The 24,385-nt window shown below is 43.7% G+C and overlaps 1 pseudogene; it reads left to right on the forward strand.

The window, feature by feature from the left end:
- Window positions 1-9,035: 9,035 nt before the first annotated feature.
- On the forward strand, window positions 9,036-10,112 carry LOC102500190 (activator of 90 kDa heat shock protein ATPase homolog 1 pseudogene; annotated as a pseudogene).
- Window positions 10,113-24,385: the final 14,273 nt, after the last annotated feature.

The following is a 24,385-nucleotide window of genomic DNA, read 5'->3' on the forward strand; positions in this document are numbered from 1 at the left end:
CCGCATGCCCAGGTCCCCTTTCCTGTGTTTCTGTTTAGGGCAAACTACAAGCAAAACTCTCAGTACATGGAGGAGAAAAGGGAAGCGGCCTCGGCGTTCTGTCTCACGCACACCCCCTTATCTGTGCATGCACCTCCTCGGTGCTAGACCAGGGCCAGGCCTCCTGCTGCTACGCCCTTCCTGGAAGTCTCTTGGTTTCTCTGACTTCTGGGGGTGTGACAAAGGGCTGGCTTCTGTCAGACACCCACGCCAGCAAGGTCAGAGACAGTAATAAGTCTGAGTTTCGGTCTGTTCTTGTGGGCTCCAGCTTGTGTGATGAGTTCTTGTTCTCTCCCCGTTTTATATGCATCTTCCGTCCAGCTGTCCGTCCCTCCCCATGGACAGCAGGCTGCAGCACCAGACACAAAAATGACTACTGTAGCTAGCGCCTCCTGCTGCACACAGTCAGACCCCATGGCCTGTCACACACCGAGGAGTGAACAGGGTCTGACTACAGAGGGAGAGAGAAAAACATGTGCTGGGTCCTGGACACAACATCGAAAGACACCGTGACCACCTCCTCTGCGTTGAGAGGTTATCCTGTCTCTTCACACTCAGAACCGTCATTCTGAGAGGTCGCAATAGCACAGGTCACACGCAGCAGCATCCACACAGAGAGGCAGAGCGGCTGTGTGCTCATTCCACAGGCAAACAGCGTCACGTGCTGCTCCACCGTGGGAATGCCTTCTGGGAAATGTGTTGTGAGGCTATTTTTGGTAGCCGTGGGAGCATGATGGAGTGTAATTAACACACGCCTCGCTGGTATAGCATACTGCTCCTTCAGCTGCAGAGTGTAGCCCACTAGAACCTGACAGGCCCACCATCCTTCGTTGGCCAAAATGCCACGATTCGGTGCGTGACTATGGGCCTCCAAATTCATTCTTGTGTACAGCTTTTTGTATTGTTGTTTTACCTCAGTAGGGGTAGTTTTAAAAGAGAGAGAGAGGTTAAGGTGGTAACATGGTACAATGATAAAATGAATGCTCTTCAAGGTAACCCCACAAGGGATGGTTGCTGGTTCAAATCCAGAGAGATCTCGGAGTACGCCAGGCACACGTGTCCCAGTGATCCGGGGTGGGGGTACATTGCAGTGTCAGATCCTCATAGGTGTGCTGTCTGTAGCTCTCACTCTCTTTCTGTCTCTGCTTGTTGTGTTCATGGACTAGACAAAATAAGCAATAAATAGGGAGAGAGAGGTCAGAGGTCATTTGAAACAGTGGCTCAGGCTGTTGCACCTGGAAGCACATTTAGCACTGGGGCATGGAAACTGGAGAACCGAACGGGTCATTCTGACCATCTGTGCGGATGGACGGCCAACTTCCCAGTGAGGTAAATGGAAAGTGTACCTGGACACACCCTGCTTTGCTGTCGCTCTTCCTTTCATGCCCACTTTTGTTAAGTATTCGTCGAGGGAGTATCCTCTATGTGACGAGCTGCTATGGTCTGAGTGTGCCCCAAAGGTCATGTGTTAAAAACTTAATCCCCAAAGTAAAGGTCTGTGAGGTGGGAACTTTGGGGAGGTGATTAGGTCATGAGGGCAGATCAACATTACCTTCATGAGAGTGGGTTCATTTTTGCAGAAGTGGGTTTTGTAATAAAGGAGAATTTAGCCCTCTCTTGCTCTCACTAATTTGTGCAATCTCTCTCACCATTATTATGATGCAGCAAGAAGGCCCTCGCAGATGCAGCTCCTCAGCTGCGGACTTCTCAGCCTCCAGGACTGTGAGCCAAGTAAACTTCCATTGTGTATAAATTACCCAGTCTGTGGGATCTGTCAGGGCAGCACAGAGCAAACCAAAACACCTGCTCTGGGCTGAAGTTTATAGGAAGATACATATATATATTTGTACTTGGGGAAGGTATTATTTACTGGTGCATAACAAATTACCCCCAAACGCAGCAGACAAAAGCAACATTTATTAGCTCACAAAGTCTCTAAAAGTCAGAAATCTTGGCATGATTTAACTGAGTTTTTCTAACTCAGAATCACTTATGAGATTTCAGTCAAATATTTCGTCTGGGCTCCAATCATCTGAAGGTTTGGGTGAGACTGGAAGATCTGTTTGCAAGGAATTGTCACTTCTAAACTCATTCATGTGGCTTTTGGTGAGAGACCTCAGTTCCTCATTATGTACCCACTGCCCTAAGACTGTTAATAAAGTGGTAGCCAGCTTCCCCAAGAGCAGGTAGTCAGAAAAGGATGGAGAACTACCATACAATCCAGCAATTCCACTCCTGGGTTATCTAGCCAAGGATAGGAATGCACTCAGTTGGAAAAACACCTGCACATCTATGTTTATTGTGACGTTATTCACAATTGCTAAGACATGGAACCAACCCAAATATCCACAGACAGATGAATGTATCGAAAACATGTGACATATATACAGTGTGGAATACTACTCAGCCATAAAAAAATAATGAAATCCTGGCATTTGATAGAATGTGGGTGAATATGGAAGATTTACTGCTGAGCAAAGCAAATCAGACTATGAAAGAGAGGCATTGTATGTCCCCACTTAATATAAACCAAAACTCAGCACTCCGGGGCAGAAACTAAAGGATGGGAAGGTATAAAGATCTAGAGACCAACTGTGGATACTAGAGACAGTGTGGGAGGAGAGTGGAAAATGGGAGAGGGTGAGAGGGAGGGAATCAGGATGAAAAAGAAGTAAAACATTGAAGGCACACAAAAGTGGGAAATTATCTGTTGATGGTGTAAGTATGGTGATATCTTTGACTGAAACAATAGACAGTGCTTTCAGAAGGAGAAAATTCCATTTGTTGTGCTGTAATGATACACAGTGATTTAATTTAAAATAAATAAATAAAAATGAAGATTTTAAAAAGAGAAGGAGATAGAGAAGCAGCAGTGCCTGTTACAGCCTGTCTCAGAAGTGATATGGTACTCCTCTTGCTGTGTCCTCCGGTGATACAGACCAATCCAAAAGGTTCCACACCGGACACAAGTCCCAGGGTGTAAGGGAGACCACCATGTACCTGCCTCCCATAAGGAAGTCCTCATCTTACATCTCGGGGGAAAACAGAATGTTTAATATAGAACACATGTAGCACAATTGTCATTTGTATTTATTCATTCGTTCGTTTACTTCCCATGGGAAAATGTGTGCGGTCAGAGCAGCAGAATTACTATTCCTCCTCTGCAGATGAGAAAAATTAAACGGAGAGCCTTGGCTTGCCCAAAGTCAGCAGGTAATGGTGCAGCTGAAATTGCATCTCCAAGTCTGAGGTGACGGGACTTTCTCCTCGGCCCCTGCACGGCAGAGTCTGAAATAAAGTTCCCCACAGAGTAGAATGAAGAATGACCAGCAGGCAGGAGATAAAAAGAGAATTTTTACCTTTCAAGGAAAACTCTTACACCATCCACCTCACTGACTTTCAGATTAGTAGTTTTCTAATAATGCCCCCTCTCCCAAACCTGAACAAGGTGACCTGCTGCTAACATTAAATTAGGCCAAACTTTTCAATCAACTCATACACAAATATCAGAATTTTCTCAATTCTAAGTTTTGATTTTCTAAATTTTTCTTAAGTTTAAGGGCCTGGTACCAATTATTCAGTGAGAGTTGGTGAAAATAAAATTAATAAAGAGCATATGACAAATAGAAAAACCTAGACACAACCAGTATGCTCAGTTAATGCCTTGTGCTGTTTTGCAAGTGTGTTCACATGTGCTGGAGATTATTTTATATTTTGAATATAGCTTCATAATTAGTCCTAACTTGCACGTTCATTAACTGAATTGGTGTTTCCAATGGCTCGCTAAGAGGGCCGGGACTGTCGGGAGGTCTGCTTCCTGAGCAACAGGCTGAGGAGACGCAGACTCACCATCTCTCCTGGCCACTAGAATGCTGATCTCGCTTCCATAAGAGACACAGGGTGGAGGAAAACCTTTAATGTTTTGCCGCAGGAGGTGTGGATTGGGGTGATGTCTGCCTAGTTGCACCCCGCCAGCTTATTTTTTTCGAGCTTCTGTACTCTCTCTTAGTGAGACTTCTGAAGGAAAGAGTCCTTCCCACCACCTGGAAACCTTTTCTCTTCCTCTCTGACAATGTCACTGGCAGCCTGCTGTGAGCCCGTTAGCCTCTGCTGGGTGGGGTCCCGCATCCTGAGCTTTCCAGGTGCCTGACATACACGGCCGGCCGTAAGATAGCGAGTGGTAAATAATTGTGTGTCAAATGAACAACTGGTTCAAAAGTCCAGGAGGCCTGATCCTGTCCCTATTCCTGCAGCTTTCTCATGTTTGCAGCCAGGCTTCCACAAGGGAATTAGCCTGCAGTTCATGCCTCAGTGGGGGCCCCAAAGAGAGAGAATCAGCCTGCAGATGAGACTGAGGGAGCGTCTCGCGTTTTTACCAAGAATGCCACATAGCTAGTACATGATGCATGAAGGGGAGATAAGCTAATTGATTACAGATCGTGGTTTCCTTAGGGGATTAGGGATAAAGATTCTATCAGAAATTCATGCTGAGACAAGCCAACTGAGATGTCTAAGCTAATTCGGCCCATGGTGAAGCACATGACTTAGAAGGTTGATGTGGGATCTGCAGCTTTACCTTGGAAACATCAAGCTGCATTTGACTCCCTCAGTGCCCTAGAACCTGAACTCCATGAGCGCAAAAGTAGAATAGTGGCTTCCAGGAACTGGGAGGATGGGGAACAACTGCAAGTGGGCATGGGAGATTTTTCTGAGGCAATGGGAATATCCTAAATTTGGATTGTGGTGACATTTGCCCAAGTCTATAAATATACTGAGTCATAAAATAGCTAATTTTATGGGCATACAAATTATACCTACAAAATGCCACTCTAAAAATGGATTTATCGCGGCCGGCAGGTGGTATAGTGGTTAAGGCGCTGGACTCTCACAGCTAACGGCAGTTTGAGTCCCAGACCCAGCAGCTTGAAAATCACACTAGGCACATGTGCATGCATGCCCACAATCCTGGGAGGAGAATGGGAGAAAAGGGACTGTGGCATGGCCATCCCCCCAGGGATGGTCCCTCACTTCCCCTCTCACTGTCTCTCTCTGACTCTCTCCAGCAAGTACACATGCCCTATGGCAAAAACCTTTACAACAAATAAATAAATAAAACCTGGCCAAAAAAAAAAAAATTTTAAATATGAAAAGAGGAAAAAATGAAAAAACAAAAACAAAAAAAATCAAAAGATAATAAATAAAAACCTATTTACCCATAAAACTCCATTAAATGGACAATTAAGAAAGCAGACATGAAAGGAAAGACCTCACAATGAAATAAACCACCAGTCTCACACTACTGTTAAAAATAAACGTAGTGGTAGGGGCCAGTGGGTGGTGTGGTCGGTAAGGCACTGGACTCCCACGGCCAACCATGGTTTGAGTCCCAAACCTGGTGGCTTGCTTTCTCACTCTCCCTCTCTCTTTCTGGGCAAATTAAAAAATAATAGTAATTCTTTTTTTAAATAAAGAAAGACAGATGTGTTGCATTTGGATCTTTTTTCTTATTATTGTTTTTGCTTTAGGGAACATGTGCTTGCCAGAGAGAGACAGGAAGAGAAGAAAAGGAAGAAACCGCCCCTCAGGGGGATGGCCACGCTGAATCCCTTCTCCTCCTTTCACGTCTCGGGATTTGGGGCACGCACACACACACACAGTGTGGTTTCAGTCACCAGGTCAGGTCTCAGAAGGTCCAGTTGGCTATGTGGGATCCAGGCCATGTCACCAACTAGCCTCCAAATTTAAATTTTTAAACTTTGCCTCTTTAGTGCTCTCTTTTCCACTTTCTCTGAACATATTTAATTTTAAAAACTCCTTCAAGGGGCCAGCAGGTGGCGTGGTAGTTAAGGCACTAGATTCCCACAAAGTCAACCACAGTCTAAGAGTCCTGGACCTGCTGGATTGAAAATCATGCCAGGGGTGTATGCACGTGCATCCCAAAATCCCAGGAGGAAAATGTAGGATAAGGGTTTGCAGCATGGCCATCCCCCATGGAGGCTGATTTCTTGTGTTCCCTCTGTCTCTCTCTCTCTCTCTCTCTCTCTCTCTCTCTTTCTCCCTCATGAGCACACATGCCTTATGGCAAAAAACTAAAAACAAACAACTCCTTTAAACCTGCATGTGATCTAGGCACCACGGTTCCACTTCCCATAGAGCCACGCTTCTCAAAGATAAGTTTACACTCAGCCGTCTCCATTTTCAATTCTCATTGCTTATGTGTTCATTCATAAAACAAATACTGAACAATTACTCGTCATGTGACCAATAGTTTACTCAGCTCGCAGAGAAATAAAACATAAGCTCCATCTACTCCTGACATAGTGTCAGGTGATAACAACATAAATGGCAGAGTAAAAACTCCAAATTCCAGCCCTCTTTAAAAAATATTGTTTTAAATATGCAAAATCAAGTTTCTACAACTCAGGGAACTACTCAAACCCATGCTATGAACTGGGGAACACTTACCCAAACAAACAAGCCTGAATCCCAGTAGGAAGTGAGCACTGTAGCCAGCAGCCTTGCCTGACCTCGGGCCAGCCAACGGATCCCTCCAAATCAGACCACAAGCAGAGACCATACCAACTAGAGAACTCGACAGCAAGACCCACCTACCCGAAGACACTAACAGCTGGCCTGTCCAGAGCCCCAGGCTAGACCGTGCAGTTCTGTCTCTGTCAGAGCAAATCTATAAATGCTGTAAGAGACGATTGCTTGCTCAAATGCACATCACAAATGCAAGGGGTTACAAAGGATCAGGGAAATCTGATACCACCAAAGTAAACTAATAAAGCTCCAATAATTAGAAAGAAACGGAGATCTACGAACTTACGAAAATAATTCAGAATAATTCTCCTTTGTTTATAAACTTGTTTTTTAAAGAATTCTTTTACTTACTTTAACATTATTATTTTAATTTGATCAGAGAGAGACAGAGAGAAGGAAAGTGAGAAAGCAAGCCACCAGGTCCAGGACTTGAACCGCAGTTGGCCATGTGGGAGACCAGCACCTCTAACCACCACATCACCTGCCCGTCCTCAAAATAATTCTCTTAAAGAGGTTCAGTGAACTGCAAACACAGACAACTAAACAACACTAGGAAAATAATACACGATCAAAATTAGAAGTTCGGAAAAGAAATAGAAACTGTAATTTTTAAAAAAACAATAGAATTTCCAGAGATAAAGCATACAAAGGTACTTGAAAGTATGTGAAAATAGAATTAAAGTACAAGTTTATGTTGGTGCAAAAATTTTTTGAAATTCATGCGTATCTTTTTATTATGTTATGCATTTTCCATGAGTTTTTGTTTGTTTGTTTGTTTTTTGGGTTTTTTTTTTTTTTTGCCTGAATTGAAAAAGTCAATAGAGAACTTCAGTAGAAAACTCACTTAAGTAAGATTTAAAAATTAGTGAAGCTTGGCCATGATAGTGCACACTAGACACTGCTGCTTAATAGGCCGGGTTCATATGGGAGGATTAGGTTTAATTCTCAGCCTACCCTAAAACAGCAGGTGCAGTGGCATGTCCATGTAGTAGTCCTAGCTACTTGGGTTGCTGAGGCAGAAGAATTACAACCATGTAACATTGTCCAGAAATACACACAAATGCTCACGCATGCACACACATATACGTACAAGAATTACTGATCTTGAAGATAGCTCATTTGAAAGTATTCGGTCAAAGGAAAAATGAATTTGCAAAGTAGAAGAAAGTTTATAGAACTTGTGGTGCCATTAAGCAAAACAAATATGTACTAAAGAAATGTTATAAGGAGAAGAAAAAGAGATTTAGAAAGTCTACTAAAATAAATAATGGATGAAAACATCTATATTTAGAAAGAAAACGAATATCTAAGCTCATAAGGCCCAAAGTTTCCCAAATAGATTGAACCCAAAAAAGTTTACACCGAGACAGATTGTATTTAAGTTGTCAAAAGTCAAAGATAAGGGAACCAGCAGTTAGCGTAATGGCTATGTCACTGGACTCCCACGTAGTCGACCGCAGTTCATGTCCCGGACCCGGTGGCTTAAAACTCATGCCGGGCACGTGTGCGTGCGTGCCCAAGATCCCGAGAGGAGAATGGAGGAGAAGGGATTGCGGCGTGACCATCCCCCCTGGGGAGTGATTTCTCGCTTTCTGTCTCTATGTCTCTCTCTGTCTGTCTGGCGAGCGCACGCGCCCTACAGTGAAAATCTCTCCAAATAAAAAAAAAAAGTCAAAGATAAAAAGATTATAAAGACAAAAAAGGGGACATTATATTATTATAATAAGATCAACTCATTAAGAATATATAACACTTATAAGCATATATATACACCTAACAGCAGAGCACCAAAATACATGAATCAAAAACCAACAAAAGTTAAGGAGAAAGTATGGTTAAACAATAAAAGTTAAAGACTTCAATACCCACTTTCAATAATGTCTAAAACAACCAGGCAAAAGATCAATGAGAAAACAAAAACTTTGAACAACACTATAAACCAAGTAGGCCCAACAAGAATGTACGAAACACTCGTGAATACACATTCTTTTCAAGTGGCCCATTCTCCAGGATAGATCTTACATAGTCCACAGGAAGAGCTTCAACAGGATTTAAAACACTGAAATCGTACAAAGTAAGTTCTCCAACAATAATGGAATAAAACCATTATAGAATACAATTTAGAAAATTTATAAATAATAGAAATTAAACACTTCTAAATAACCCATGAGTCAAAGAGAATATCTCAAGGGAAATTGGGACATATTTTGAGGTGAATTAATACAACATACTAAAATACATGGAATGCAGCAAAAGCTATGTTCAGAGGTAAATTTATAACTGCAAATGCCGACACTAAAAAAGAAAGACCTTGGGGAAAAGAAAGCCAGGAGGTGCTGTAGCCGCTTCTAGTAGTTTCCAGGTGCTGCCGGGCGGCTGGGACCAAGGGGTCCTGAGGCTGTGGCTGTGGCTGCAGCTTCTCGGGGGCTGGTGCAGGAGCAATAGGAGAGTCGATGGCCTTGTGGGGTGAGGGCGACCCACGCTGGATCGTGGAGGAGTGGGCAGACACCACCAACGTCGACAACTGGCAGTGGACAGACAGGGATGCTTCTGTCTGTCCACTGGCCCATGGATAAGCTGAAAACACTGTTCCTGGCAGTGCGGGTGCAAAATGAGGAAGGCAGGTGTGAGGTGACAGCAGCGAGTAAGCTTGACGGAGAGGCATCCATTAACAATCGCAAAGGCAAACTTACCTTCTTTTATGAATGGAGCATCAGACTGAACTGGACAGGTACCTCCAAGTCAGGAGTGCAGTACAAGGGCCCTGTGGAGATCCCCGATGTGTCAGACGGAAATGGCGTGGGTGAAGTAGAGCTTAGAGTGAGCCTTGCCAAACATGAGCCTGACACAAATCTCACGGCCTTAATGAAGAAGAAGGGGTGCAACTTCTAAGAGAAGCAATGGGGATTTCCATCAGCACCCTCAAAAAGAGTTCACCCAGGGCATGATCTTGCCAACAGAGAATGGAGAGTCAGTGGACCCTGCAGGGCAGTGGCACTGAAAGCTGAGAAGCGCAAGACCAAGCCGCCTCCTTCAAGAACCCAGACCAGGCCTGTTGGTGTCGAAATCCCCACTGGTGAGATCACCCTTAGAGAAACCTTCTTCACATCAGCAGAGAGGCTCTACAGAGTGTTTACCACCCAAGAGCTGGTTCAGGCCTTTCCCAGCTCCTGCAGTGTTGGAAGCAGACAAAGGTGGGAGGTTTCACATGGTAGATGGCAGTGTCCTGGGGGAATTTACTGATCTGGTCCCTGAGAAACATATTGCAATGAAGTGGAGGTTTAAGTCTTGGCCGGAGGGGCACTTTGCGATCATCACCTTGACCTTCATCAACAAGAATGGAGAGACGGAGCTGTGCATGGAAGGCTGAGGCGCCCCTGCTCCGGAGGAAGACCGAATGCGGCAGGGCTGGCGGCGCTACTACTTCAAGGGCATCAAACAGACCATTGGCTATGGTGCGTGCTTGTTCTAGGGCCAGCAGCAGGAGCTCCAGCCTGCCCAATGCTTCAGTCCAGCCCTCTGCTGACTGGGGCTTGTGGTTCACAGAATTGCACCATCCCAGCCTCTAACTTGGGGCCGGGGCCCCTCCCCTCTACATACACCATGGGTTTGTGCATGTTTTCTGCTGGGTGGGATCAGAGGGCAATTTCTCGTTTATGTGTACATATGCTAAATAAACATAATTTTAAAAAAAAGAAAGATCTCAAATTAATAATCTGACCTTCCACCTTAAGACCCTAGAAAAAGAAGAGAGAATTAAACCCAGCCAAGAAGAAGAAAGGGAATAAACATCGAGAAGAGGTAAATGAGATAAATAATAGAATGGCAATAGAGAAAACAAATGAAACCAAAACCAACAAAATTTTAGCTAGATTGACCAATAATAAAAAAGAGAATAGACTCAAATTACTAAAATCAGGGGATGAAAGAGGATATTACTATCGACCATAACAACTAAAAAGTATTATAAAATAATACTATAAACAACTGTCGACATAGTAGATAATCTAATATGAAATGGACATGTTCTAGAGACATACAAACTATGAAAATCAACTCAAGACAAGTGAACCTATAGTGAGTAAAAAGATAGAGTCAGCCATCCAAAACATCCAACAAAGAAAAGCCCAGTGGGACCAGCAGATGGCGTAATGTTTATGTCACTGGACTCCTTGCTGGACTCCCATGTAGTTGACCGTGGTTCAAGTTCCAGACATGGAGGGTTAAACTCACACCGGGCACATGCACATGTGTGCCTAAGATCCCAAGAGGAGAATGAAGGAGGAGGGACTGCAGTGTGGCCATCCCCCCTAGGGAGTGATTGCTTGCTTTCAGTCTCTCTGTCTCTCTGTCGTGTGCAGGTACCCTATAGCAAAAGTCTCTTAAAAAATAAATAAATAAAGCCCAGTGACCCAGCCCATACCACACCAGTTAAGTGCTATATATGGAGGGCTAGATACCACAATGACAATTTGAATCCTGGACCCAATGGCTTGCAAAACATGCCAGGCATGTGTGCATGCATGCCCAGAATCCTGACTGGATGGAGAAATGAGGAAAAAAAGATTGCACATGCCTCACTGGGGCTCACTGATTCTCTCTCTCAGATAAATGCAAATGTCAAAAGAAGAGAGAGAGAGTAGAAAGCCCAGGACAAGATGGTTTCACAAATGAATTCTACCAAATGTTTAAAGAAAACTTAGTAGATTCATTTCTAAGCATTTCCAAACACTCAAAAAAAAAAAAAAAAAAAAAACCACTTTCTAACTTTCTAACTCATTTCATGAGGTCAAAATGACCATGATACTAAAACCAACGACATCACAAGAAAACTACTGACTGATCTCTCTCAACAAAATACTAGCCACCTGAATCCAGGAGTGTCTTAAATAAATTGTACACTAGAAACACCCAAGATCAATCCCAGGAACACAAGAGTGGTTCAACATATGAAAATCAAGGCAGAGCCAGCCCATGGCCTGGTGGTTAAGGAACTGGATCTCACATGACTGACTGCATCGGCCCAAGTCCCAGACCTGGTAGCTCAAAAAACACGCTATATGCATGCATGTGTGTACCCAAAATACCAACAGGATTTAGAAATGGTGAAGGATGCAGCATGACCACGCCCCATCAGGAATGCTTTTTTCCTTCTCCCTCTGTCCGTCTATGTTTCTCTCTGGTGTGTACCTGTGTCCTCTAATTAAATAAATTTAATAAACAAAAGCAATACATCGTATCAATAGAACCAAGAAAGAAACTCAGTCTTCAGAGTGTTGCATTTGGGATTCAATGCTTTCCATCCCACCCACAAACTGCCCTAAGAGCACTACTTACATGCTTATTGCAGGATTTACTGGAGTTTAATATCTCTCTTTTTTTTTCTTTTTTTTTGAGAGGGTTTTGCTATAGGGCACGTGCACTCGCCAGAAAGACAGAGAGAGATAGAGAGATAGAAAGCGAGAAATCCCCCTCCCGGGGGGGGTGGCCACGCCGCAATCTCTTCTCCTCCATTCTCCTCTCGTGATCTTGGGCCCGCACACACACGCGCCCGGCGTGAGTTTAAGGCCCCAGGTCCGGGACTCAAACTGCAGTTGACTACGTGGGAGTCCAGCGACATAGCCATTAAGCTAACTGCTGGTCCTGAGTTTAATCTTCTCTTGCTTGAACCCTCAAGGCCCACTGGCCACATGCTTGTGGGTTTCTTGGTTTTGTTCAAGCACTTTTTTCCAGCCTTTTGTGAGCCCTCCTGCCTGCCCCTTGAGAAGTGACCTTCCTCCGTTCACACTCTCGAACATCTCCCTCCACATGATCCTTCACACCTCGATTCAACTGCCTCCTGTCTTCTAGTTCTATCCCTGGGTCTCCTCTGCCCTCCAGAACCATGTCTCTTTCTGCCCATGGATGATGCAAACGTGATACTCCTGTGCTACAAAAGTTCAACATTGCTAAAATGAACTCCTCACCTTCCATCTCAGCCCTCATGATCTGCCTACGTTCCTTGATACATTTAATAGAATACAGACTTATCATTAAACAGTTCAACTCAGTCGCCCAAAGCAAAACCTTGGATGTCACAACTAGCCTCTTTCTCTTTCTTAACACTCAGGATCCAAGGGGTCACTAAATACTACACATTGTTCTGACAAAAATTGGCTCTGGTTCAAGTCTTCACTGTCTGTTTCATGGATTATTCCTTTAGTCCCCTAAATGTATTTTCCTCTTTCTTCTCCCTTCAATTCTTTCTCTGCATTATAACCAAAGTGATATCTCAAAAATTAATGTGGTCCAGGTATTCCAAATAATGTTATCCAAGGCACGACACATGCATGGGCACACATGTACACACACAGATAATCGTCATGATTTTAATGCTTAAACATTACTCAACACCGGAAGACTGAACATGGGTCCCTTACTTATCTGCCAGATAGCGCTTTCTTTCAGACCCAGCTAAAATACCTTCCTTTTTTTAAGAACTTCCCTTAAAAGTTTTCTTTAAACCCATAGATATCATGATTCCCTACTTCATGCCACAACTCCTCACCCAACACACACATATGACCTACTTCATACCAGCTATGGTCGGCCCCTCGGTGCTCATCTCTCCTCTGTGACATCAAGGTTCTTGAAGGATGAAGTATGGTATTGTTCATTTCTATTTCTTCAGTGTTTATACCACTGTCTGATATGTACTAAGAGCTCGAGAGAGGGGCCAGCAGGTGATGAGGTGATTAAGGTGCTGGACTCACACATGATGAACCATGGTTCAAGTCCAAGACCCAGCAGCTTGGAACTCACACCAGGTGCATAGGCATGCATGCCCAAAATCCCAAAAGGAGAATGGAGAAGGGATTGTGACATGACCATCCCCCCCTGGAGGGGGTGATTTCTCACTTTCTCTCTCTCTGTCTCTCTGGCAAGTGCACATGCCCTATAGCAAAAATATCTCTAAATAAAAAAAAAAAAAAGAGAGAGAGAGAGAGAAAGAGAAAGCAATAGATATTTTATACAATTAATAGATTATTGCAAATTAATATTATCCCAGACAGTATTAACTAGAGTCTGCTATTTGTTCTGAGACTGGTGCAGGAAACCATAATCTCATCTGTATACGGAGAAAGAGAGAAAATATCTGAAGTTTGGAAAATTATATTTATGGGAAAAAACTAAAGATCATCCCAACAAATAGAGGCTTATGAGGGACTTAAACACACCTTCAAACAAAACCAAAAAGAACTGCTCTTCACACACAGTAAACTGTGTCTCCACTCTGCTCTCAACTGGCTGTGGGAATGCGGCTGTCTGGGCCTAAGCTTCTGCTCCCATCAGATTCCAAGGCTGGGCCTGGAGCTCTAGTGCTCCGTGATTCCGAAGCTGCGCATTTAACCAGGATAAAGATGGCCAGCTGTTGGGAACCAGCAGTTAGCGTAATGGCTATGTCGCTGGACTCCCACGTAGTCGACCACGGTTCGTGTCCCGGACTCGGTGGCTTAAAACTCAGGTGGCTTAAAACTCACACTGGGCGCGTGTGCGTGCGTGCCCAAGATCCCAAGAGGAGAATGGAGGAGAAGGGATTGCGGCGTGACCATCCCCCCTGGGGGGTGATTTCTCGCCTTCTGTCTCTATGTCTCTCTCTGTCTGTCTGGCGAGCGCACGCGCCCTACAGTGAAAATCTCTCCAAAAAAAAGATGGCCAGCTGCAACAGCATGCTGAAGCCACGTGGTAGATCCTGGATTTGCGTTCTAAGGTATCCTGTGGACACTGGGCACACGTGTGTGTCCATGATCTGGGCTGGCTGATGCTGGGGGCGGACCACACTAATAAGACCTTGTTCAGGGTGTTCTTCTCTCAGTCTCTCTCTGAGGAAATAACTAGTAAACTTTGTTAAATGTTTTGTTTTTAAAAAATTAACAAAAGAGAGAGAAAATAAAGAAAAATACTTGAATGGCAGCACCAGGGGCTCAGACCCAAGAAAGCATTTCTTTGGAGCAGACCTGGTGCAACAGTGGAACAGCTATGAGCTGGGCTGTGGAGGGTGTTTGCTGAAGGGCCTGGCTACCAGGCCAGTTCCCATCATCCCCCGGGGGTTATGTGGGGTTCTCCCCAGAGGTGATTCCTAACCTCTCTCATATTTTGATGGACGTTCCATGTCTGAGGAGGTCTTTCTTTTCAGAAAGATCAAACCCACTCCTCTGAGCATGTAGAGGAGACCCACAAAGAGGAGTCATCATCCGTGCTTCTCGATGTTGCAATAATCGTGAGTGACAACCCTATCAACACTGACATGCTATGGGTTGTAAAGAAAATAGTAGACTTTTGTCCTAGAACTCCACACACAACGAAGGATATATTTTAACCACCATTTGAGCTCCTCTCTAGGATCTGCAAGAGATGAACCCTTCCGCTAGATCTTAAAGAAATGCACACTGGGAGAAATTCACTGCTTTCTTAAAGAGAATGAAAACCAGATGGCATCTCCCAGCCTTTACCGATGCTTGGCCGTGACGCTTCTGCAAGTCTATATTCAGCACGATCTGATTGAGTCAGATCACGCGCTCAGAGATAACTCGGCCCAGAATATCAGCTAGGATTTACTTTCTCAGCAGTGGAAAGTCTCAGCTGGAATTGTATGTGGTTGCTCCTGGCTAGATTCTTTGTCCATTCATATTACATCCCAAAGCTGCAAAGATGTAGAAAGTAAAGGGACAGCAGAGAGCTATGTTTATGTCGGTAGCTCTATGTATATTATGAGAGAACTTCAAAAAGCTGAAAAGTTAAAGTATAAGCTTATTTTGGTGTAAAAAAATTCTGAAATCCATGCATACATTTTTATAATATGTATTTTGATCAATTTTGAAGACCCCCTCATATGTCTATCTACCCCATTTCTTTTAGAATGAGATTAGTCCCTTTAAAATATTATTAATTATGCTAATTGGCTCAAGGATTCACACAACGGGGGAAAACAACTTCCAGTAACCACGTTCTTCACTGTGAATTTCCCACTGAGAGAAACAAATTCTCAATTCTCTCAGCTACTGAAAATGGCAACTCCACTATAGCAGCAGAAATATAACCCTAGTAGGTGAAGATATTTGAGCCAAGTTAGACTTTGGGAACACAGTGACCTGGTGTTGCAACGAGGCCAGGGGAAATTAGCTCCCTGTCCATGTATGGGTACTGAATTGAGCTGGAGGGTGGGAGCTTGGGCACATCTTGGGAGTAGCAAGTCTAATATTTGCATTCCAGTATGGGCCTGACATCCCAGGATGAAGATGTGTGTCCACCCTTCCCAAGACAACTCCAGATCCTCTGCTGGCCAGAATAACACACCCTTACCCAGGGATTCAGGAAAGGCTGGATAAGATAGGGGCATGTCCAACCTGGACTGGCTAAGTCAATCCACTTCATTGGGACCATGGGTGTAGACTTTGTGCCTATTCAAATACAGCCAGGTATTTCCTCCTTGGTGAATCAGAAGACCTTTGACCATTTTATACACACCCACAGTAAGGCAGGATAGACTGGGAACCTCAGCTGGCCCTTCTCAACAAGGACCCCTGACTGAATAAAGGTCCAATCTGCAAAGGCAAGCAACAGAAGTAATTTATCAGCTTGTCTCCTCTCCATCTGCAAAGGTAGGAGCTGTGTCTGTGTAACATCCTTGGGAAAGAGAATCAGCCACTGCAATTGCTTGCCTGTAGGCTGATTTTCTTTTGGAATCCTGATTAGAAAAGAATGTGATTAGGAAGCATTAGAAATGAAACTTTGGAACCAGATCCATATACTGCAGTCTAGAATAAATTGGACAGTAACACAGTCATTATAAATGCATTCTAAATATTCTTTTTTTTTAACTGACGTACTATACTTTTATTTGGTATTGATTACATTTTATCATTATTAATTTTTTTTTATTTTATTATCATCATAATCTTCTTTCTATTACACTAGATTACATATAACTTTACATTGACTTCCATTGCTTTTTCAAAAGGGAATGCCATGCATGTCAGTCAATACAGAGATATCAATCTCCCCGCTTTATCATTCAATATCTTTTCCATGCTTTTCCCAATAATTATTATTATAATTTTTTTAAACAATCAATCACTATTTCTCATTTTGCTTATTAAAAAGACTTCACCCATCATGAAATACTTCCCAGACCGGTTCAGTTGAGAATACTATACATGTCATCATCAACAGGTAATAAACCATATCTATTTCTCATTAACATCCTGCCTCTCTATTGTTCACTGCTGTCTTTATCCTCTTCTCTCTCCTTTTTTTTTTTTTATACTTTGTTTTTTATTATAAATTTTTTCTCATCACAACACACATATGAATTTTCCATCCAAAATACACTGTGCATTGGCTCAATCAAGCACATCAACATATATGTTCTCAGCAAATGATTTCCCAATTTTTGTGTCCTGCATACCTTGCCTTTTGTTTTGCCATCCTAGGTTCCCCATCCCCACCCTCTGCCATGTCCCATCTTCCTCCTCCATTGTCCCTGACATTCATGATTGCCCTCAATGGCTTCCGCCCCCCCCCATTCAATTGTTCTACCAATGAACTCAATTAGTCTAAGTATATCCACTAGCTAGCACAGCTGACATATCCTTACACATGTATCCAAATCTGATCCTAGGCATAAACCCCAGGGAGTAGAATGAACATATTATAAAGTAGACCCCAGTTGTGTCCATACAACTCTCTTCAGTCATCAAATGTGCATTTTTTTTTCCTCCTGCTTATTACTTTTTTTATATTAAATTATATTGCCTAACACTCATTCCCTGAGTATCATCACAACACACCAAGTGTAGTTTCCCATCTAGGATAAACTACATAGTGTCTTAATCAAGCATGTCGTCACCAATACTGTTCCATTTCTACTTTCATACATATAAATATGTTTTTTATCCTATGTTTGACCCTCAGCCCTTTCCCCCTCTCCCAATTACTCTATCTCTGCTATAGACAGCTATCCTCCAGAGGGGTCATTGAAAATGCGATACCTGCGAGTAGAGGGAGAGGGGTCACGAGTCCAAAGTTTTTAACAATAGGGAAAATAGATTCCATTCAAGGTTGGATCAAGTGTGGGTCTCGTGCAGTTCCGCAACTGTAGGTGAGTCTCCATGGAATACAGTTTCAGGAAGGCGGTTCTGGCAAGCAGAGTTGACCATCAGTTGATGCGGCACAGCAGCCATCTTGTGGTTAGCAGGAAGAACAATTTCAAATGTCTGAATGGTTCCATATCCCACTTTCTTAACCACTGCACTAGAGTGCCTAAATGTGATAGGCTCCAGTACGGAAAATTTCAGCTCAGGTATTGACTGCCTAGTTCCTGTTATTTATGCATCTTATTTTTAGAATTGCATCTCTTACAGGCCCGGGGGGACACCCATTCTAAATATTCTAAGAGTTAAGTAGAGACATGGAAAATATTTTTAAACTGCCAAATCAAACTTTTAGGTGTGAAAATGACAATGTCTGAAGGGGAAAGTAACCAAGATGAAATAACAACAGCTTAGACACTGCAGAGGGAAAGTTAGTGATGTTGAAGACTTGCTAATAGAAATTACTCGAATCAAAACACTGAAGGAAAAAAAAGGGTCCAAAAAAATGAAAATTTCATCAGTAAGTTGTAGAACAACTTCAAAAGGCTTAATAATACCCATTTATTCAGAGTTTCTGAAAAATAAAGTAGTGGAGAGGACAGAAAACATATTTTTAAAAATGATGGAGGAAAGAGTTTCCAAATGTGATGAAAACCCACAGAGGCAAGAAACTCAGTGGATTCCAATCACATGAAACATGAGGAAAACCACACAAAGCTACATAATAGTCAAATTTCTCAAAATCCATGATGAAGATAAAATCTTAAAAGAAGCCAGAGTAAAAAGAAACGATGCATAGAGAGAAGAAGGTACATATTACAACAAATTCCTCATCAAACACCATGCATGTGGGGCCACGTGGTGGCAGAGCAGAATGCGACTAGACCCCAAGGGAAAGGTCCTGGTTCACATCCCAGGCCCTCTCAGAGCAGAGTGGGCTCAAGCACGCACAAGTCCATGATTCCAGTCAGCTGAGACTGGGGGGAGAATAAAGTGCTAAAAGGATAGTCTTGTCAACAATTCAGGGTTTCTGTAATGTGGAAAACGCAAAATTTGCTCCAAACCTCGTCCTACGCACAAAACTAACTGAACAGATCACAGACCTTATCATAAGTGTGTGTTGTAAAGAAGCAGCAGGGATGCAGATATTTGAGAAAGAGGTGATTCAGCAGTCTGGCATACTTCTCAGACAGATTTTCCAGGATCTTTCCAGAGTTTCGCCATCACAGATTGGAAGATATCAGGCCATTCTCATAGCTGCCAGGAATTAGTTGCCTCATTCTCAAAGAAAGAAAAGCCATCCAAAAAATTTACTACTAAAGAAAAGCAATTTTTTAAGGTTCTTTTACTTACATTTTTTTTCACTTATTTATTTATTTTTGCCATAGGGCATGTGCACTCCCCCGGGAGAAAGAAACGGTGAGAGGGAAAGTGAAAAATCAGCCCCTCCCAGGGGCAATGGCTGTACCACAATCTCTCTCCTCTACTGTCCTCCTGGGATTTAGGGTACACACACACGCGCACGTGCGTGCGCGTGAGTGCGCACGCGTGTGTATTTTCAAGCCTTGGACCTGGGACTCAAATCACATTCCACCATGTGGGAGTCCAGTGTTTTAACCACTACGCCCCCTGCTGGCCCCCAAGAAAAAACTGTTTTTAATTTAAATGACTTTATTTTTACAATTGAAGTATGAATTTATATTGGTACAAAACATTTTTTAAATTCATACATAGTTTTCCCATTACATGTATTTCCATGAGCTTTTTTTCCTGAAACATTTTTTAATTAATTAATTTACATTCATTCCCGAAGCATCGTCACAGCATACAAAATGTGATTTCCCATCCAGAATATACTGCATAGTGGCTTGATCATACATGTTACCATCAATAATTTTCAAGTTTCATATATATATATATATATATATGTATAAAAATGCAAGTACCTCAGAAATCTGTTGTGGAAAAATGGAATTAAGGATCAAATTTATACTGATTCAATTGTTTTTTTGAAATTCATGCATAATTTTTTTCCCAATATGTGTTTTCTATGAACATTTTAAAGATCTGTCATGTATACATAAGATGTATTGATCTCTTATTGGGAGGAAGGTTTATCTTTCTTAGCGCAGAAAATTCATCACAGACAAGAAAGCACGTGAAAGTTTAGATAAAGAAACTTTTAACAAAATATAAAACTACACATGGAATTGATGCTGGAATGGGCACGGATGCTCATTTAGGGGGACTAGAAATCAGGTCTGTACCACTCACTGCTTGAGAAAGAGATAATAATTGGTGAGTAAGGAGAGGGAATTATTCAACCACTAAGCACCGGGAGCCAACACCAGAGAGAATGGATCAGAGCTCATAACCACTTTGGACATACTAGACAGGATGCAAAATTTACATGGGGGAAAGGGTCCGTGTGAGCCACATCTGGGAGAGAAGGTCACATCATTTGCTGTCTTGGGGCAGAATCACCAGGAAACCTAGTCACTGTCTTCCAGCAGGATCACACGGAAACCCTGTTGTGGTTCGATCTTCCGATTAAATTCTGGCATATAATATTCAACTCCAGACTTGTCCCTACAATTAAGTTGGCCATTTTCTTAGTTTTTGAACTCTTATTTCTGTGTGTCTGTATTTTATTTTCCTGATATAGCACTCCCTTGAGAACTTCTTGGAGATCTGGTCTGGTGCTGGTAAATTCTTTCAGGTTTTGTTTAGCTGAGAATGTTCTTGTCTTTTCTTCCCATATGACGAATAATCTTGCTCGGTACAGTATTCTTGGTTTAAATTGCTTTTCCCTTAACACTTTGAATATATTTTCCCAGTCTTTCCTCACTCATATTGTTTCCAACAAGAGGTCTGCTGTTAGCCTGATGGGATATCCTTTGTAGGTAACTTGCTGTTTTTCTCTTGCCAATCTTACTATCTTGTCTTTGTGGTTTTGGTCAACCTGGCTATAATGTGTCTTGGAGAAGATCTTTTTGGGTTGATTCTATTTGGAGTCCTTTGTATTTCTTGGGACTGGATCTTTGAGTGCCTCTCTAGGTTTGGGAAGTTTTCTTGCAGGATTTCATGGAATAGATTATCAATGCCCTTATGAGTCTCTTTGCCTTCTGGGAGAAAAACATTTTTAAAAAAATAAATAAAATGACTGATTTTACTGTAATAGGTTTTTTCTATAAAACATAAGACCTAGTGGCATACCTCCATAATTTTAAATAGAAATTTTCCATAGCCTTAAGAAACTCAAGCAATATAAGCAAAAACAAACAAACAAAAAAACTTAACTGTTTCACCATCTGAATTTTTCCCTTATTCTCAGAGAGCACGCGCACTCACCAGAGAGGGAAGTGGGTGGGGTGAGAGGAAAGACTCCACATGGGGTGTCGTCATGCCATAGTCCTTTTTCCTCTGTTCTTGTCAGGATTTGGGGCATACATACATGCACATATGTCTGGCATGTTTTCCAGGCCACTGGGGCCAGGATTCAAACTGCAGTTGGCCATGTGGGGTCGGCTCCCCAGCTCGTGTGCTGGGGCCCAGCCCAACCTGTCTGATGTTCGAAGCTCTGGAGTTTGCTCAGGAAGTCACGACGCTGTGATAGGCCCTGCTTTAGCTTTCCTCTTCATGTAGATCTTACAGCAGGCTCGTCTCCACGGAGGTCAGGCAAGGCACACGTGCCAGGCCCCTGCAAGCACAGGGACAGCTCTGGGCTCAGGAAAGGCCCTTCCACACTGACTGAGGGTGACCCCAGGCCTCGTCTCCCCTCGTCCTGCGTCCATCTGGGCACGTGCACTTCGTGTCACTGCAGGGCATCTCCTGAGGAGGCGCAGCTGGCGGGAGCAGATGCCCAAGGCCGCCGCTCCTGTGTTCTTCTGCACCTCTTTGCTGGGCTCTGGGTCAGGGCGCACCAGCGGGCTTCAGAGACATGTGCTTAAAATGTTTATTTTATCTGCTCTTTTTTTAAAGTTTATTTACCTTTTTCTTCAGGAAGAGAAAGACAGGTACCCCACAGGTCCTCACACCATAAACCCCAGGCTCAGCCCACCTGACCATGGCACACACGTGTGCATGGTGTGTTCGGGGAGGCTCTGGGATGTGAAGCCAGGACCTTTCCCCTGTGAGTTCAGCTGCGGGACTGCTGCCTCAAGGCTGCCCGTTTCTGTTCTTTACCACAGTACCCAGTCATGGAAGCAGCATGGTGTTTTCTCTTTTCCTTTTTAAAAGGTTGGTTTTTTTTGTTTTTTTTTTTTTTTTTTCAAATAGGGAGTGTGCGCTCACCAGAGAGAAAAACAGAGAGACAATGAGAGAGACAGTGAGAGAGAAAGTGAGAAATCACCCCCCCCACCCCCGAGGGGATGACCACACTGCAGTTCCATCTCCTCCACTCTCCTCATGGGATTTTAGGCATGCACACACATGAGCCTGGCATGAGATTCAAGTTGCCAGGTCCAGGATTTGAACCATGGTTGGCCGCAAGGGAATTCAGTGCTTTAACTACCACACCTCCTGCTGCCCCCCAGTGTGGTATTCTTGTAGCATCTACAGGTACACACAGCAACAGTAATTACTTTTATTCATTTATATATTTATTTATCTTTTAGGTTTTTGCCATGGGGTACGTGTTCTCGCCAGAGAGAGAGACTTCCAAGGCGCTCAGTGGCCTGCACAGAGTCAACAGTCTGGGCATTAACTTCTGTGCTGGCAGCACAGGGAGCCTGCCCGGCCCTCACAGGGACACAGGTGGCCCCACACTGGCCAGTGGTGCCCGCTCAGCCTCGCCACTCCGGGTGGGCAGGGGCTGACGTGCACCACCCAGAGGCCGTCCCGAGCCTGCCCTGATGGGCCGGGCATCGGTGCCAGACAGCTGTGACACGGACAGTTGTCTTCGCCCATTGCCCCCAGCAATGCGGAAGTCACAAACAGCAGGGAAGGGCCGAGGCCCCATTCCAGTGACAGAACCCTAAAAGATGACGACTAAGGGAAAGCATGCTCTGGGTGGGACCCCGGGTTTATGGGGGACGTTACGAGGACTTGTGCTATCCGACTGTGGTCTCTGCAGTTACAGGTTACTGGATCGACCCTGCGTCTCCGATTCCATAGCTGTGCTGTCATTACACAGGAAAATAGTATTTTTTAAGAGAATACACACTGTTTTTTTTGTGGGGGGCTTTTGTTTTGTTTTGTTTTAGAGAGAGAGATTTCTGGTATAGAGTGTGTATACTCACTGGAGAAATGGAGACAAACAGAAATAATAAATTACCCCCCAGGGCGATGGCCACGCTGCAATCCCTACTCCTCTATTCTCCTCTCAGTCATGCATGCACATGCATCCAGCATGAGTTGTTTTTTTTTTTTTTTTGAGGGATTTTTCGCTATAGGGTGCCTGCGCCATCCAGACAGACGAGGAGAGACATAGAGACAGAAAGCGAGAAATCACCCCCCAGGGGGGATGGTCACGCCGCAATCCCTTCTCCTCCATTCTCCTCTCGGGAACTTGGGCACGCACGCACATGCGCCTGGCGTGAGTTTGAAGCCACCAGGTCCGAGACGTGAACCACGGTTGACTACGTGGGAGTCCAGCAACATAGCCATTACGCTAACTGCTGGTTCCCCAGCATGAGTTTTAAACTGTTGGGTCTGGGACTCGAACCACAGTCAACTACATGGGAGTCCAGCTATGTAACCATTATGCCATCTGCTGGTCCCACACACTGATTAGTAAAGGGTAATAGAGAACAGGTCTGAATCTGATCCTCTAATGGTTCAGAAAATATGGTGTATGTGTGTGTGGGGGTGTGCACGCACACTTGTTTGTGAGTGTGTGTTACTATGGATAGTTTGGTTTTGAAGGTTTTAGGTTTTTGCCATAGGGCATGCACACTTGCTAGAGTCAGAGAGAGGAAAAGTGAGAAATCACCCTTCAGGGGGGGTGTGGCCATGCCAAAATCCTTTCTCCTCCATTCCCCTCTTGGGACCTTGGTACACATGAACACTCACCCAGCGTAACTTTCAGTTCTCTGTGTCCAAGACTCAAACGGTCAACCCCTTTCTCCCCATAGCCAAAGACCTGGTGTCCCCCTCTTTCGCTGACTGACCACAGGCCCCTCTCAGTTTCCTTCCACGCCAGCCCTGCTGGAGAATGGCCTTGTGAGCCGGTCAGCCCACAGGGTAAGCTCCCTGTATGACTGTCACCTGTGCCACGTGGAGCATAACCTAGTCTCAAAAGTACACACGTCACGACACAGTCCCTACAAGGGCACCATCTTCAGGGATGTTTATACGGTAGCTCTCCTACTGCAGCAGCTCTACAGACAAGACCTTCACATATTTCTAATAATCTCATGCCAAAAAAGTCATCGATTTGCCAGTACATGCTGCGAGGACAATTACTGATCTCGTTGAGGGGAAAATCAGTCCAACACTAACTTCATGGTCTGCATCAAGGTAAATGTAGAGTGGGTAAAAAAGTTCAATATGAAAACGACATCATAAAAATAAAAATGTAGGCAAATAGTTAGATTCCCTCTGCATGGTGGTGGGGTACAGTCTGCATAAAAGCCGCAGAAAATTAATATAACTGAAATTCTCATTAACAAAATTACCCATGCAAAAGCAAAGGTAGAACGCACTAATCAGGCAGAATAAAGGTTCATGTT

Source organism: Tupaia chinensis, unplaced genomic scaffold (assembly GCF_000334495.1).
Source record: "Tupaia chinensis unplaced genomic scaffold, TupChi_1.0 Scaffold000404_1, whole genome shotgun sequence".
NCBI classification, from domain to species: Eukaryota; Metazoa; Chordata; class Mammalia; order Scandentia; family Tupaiidae; genus Tupaia; species Tupaia belangeri.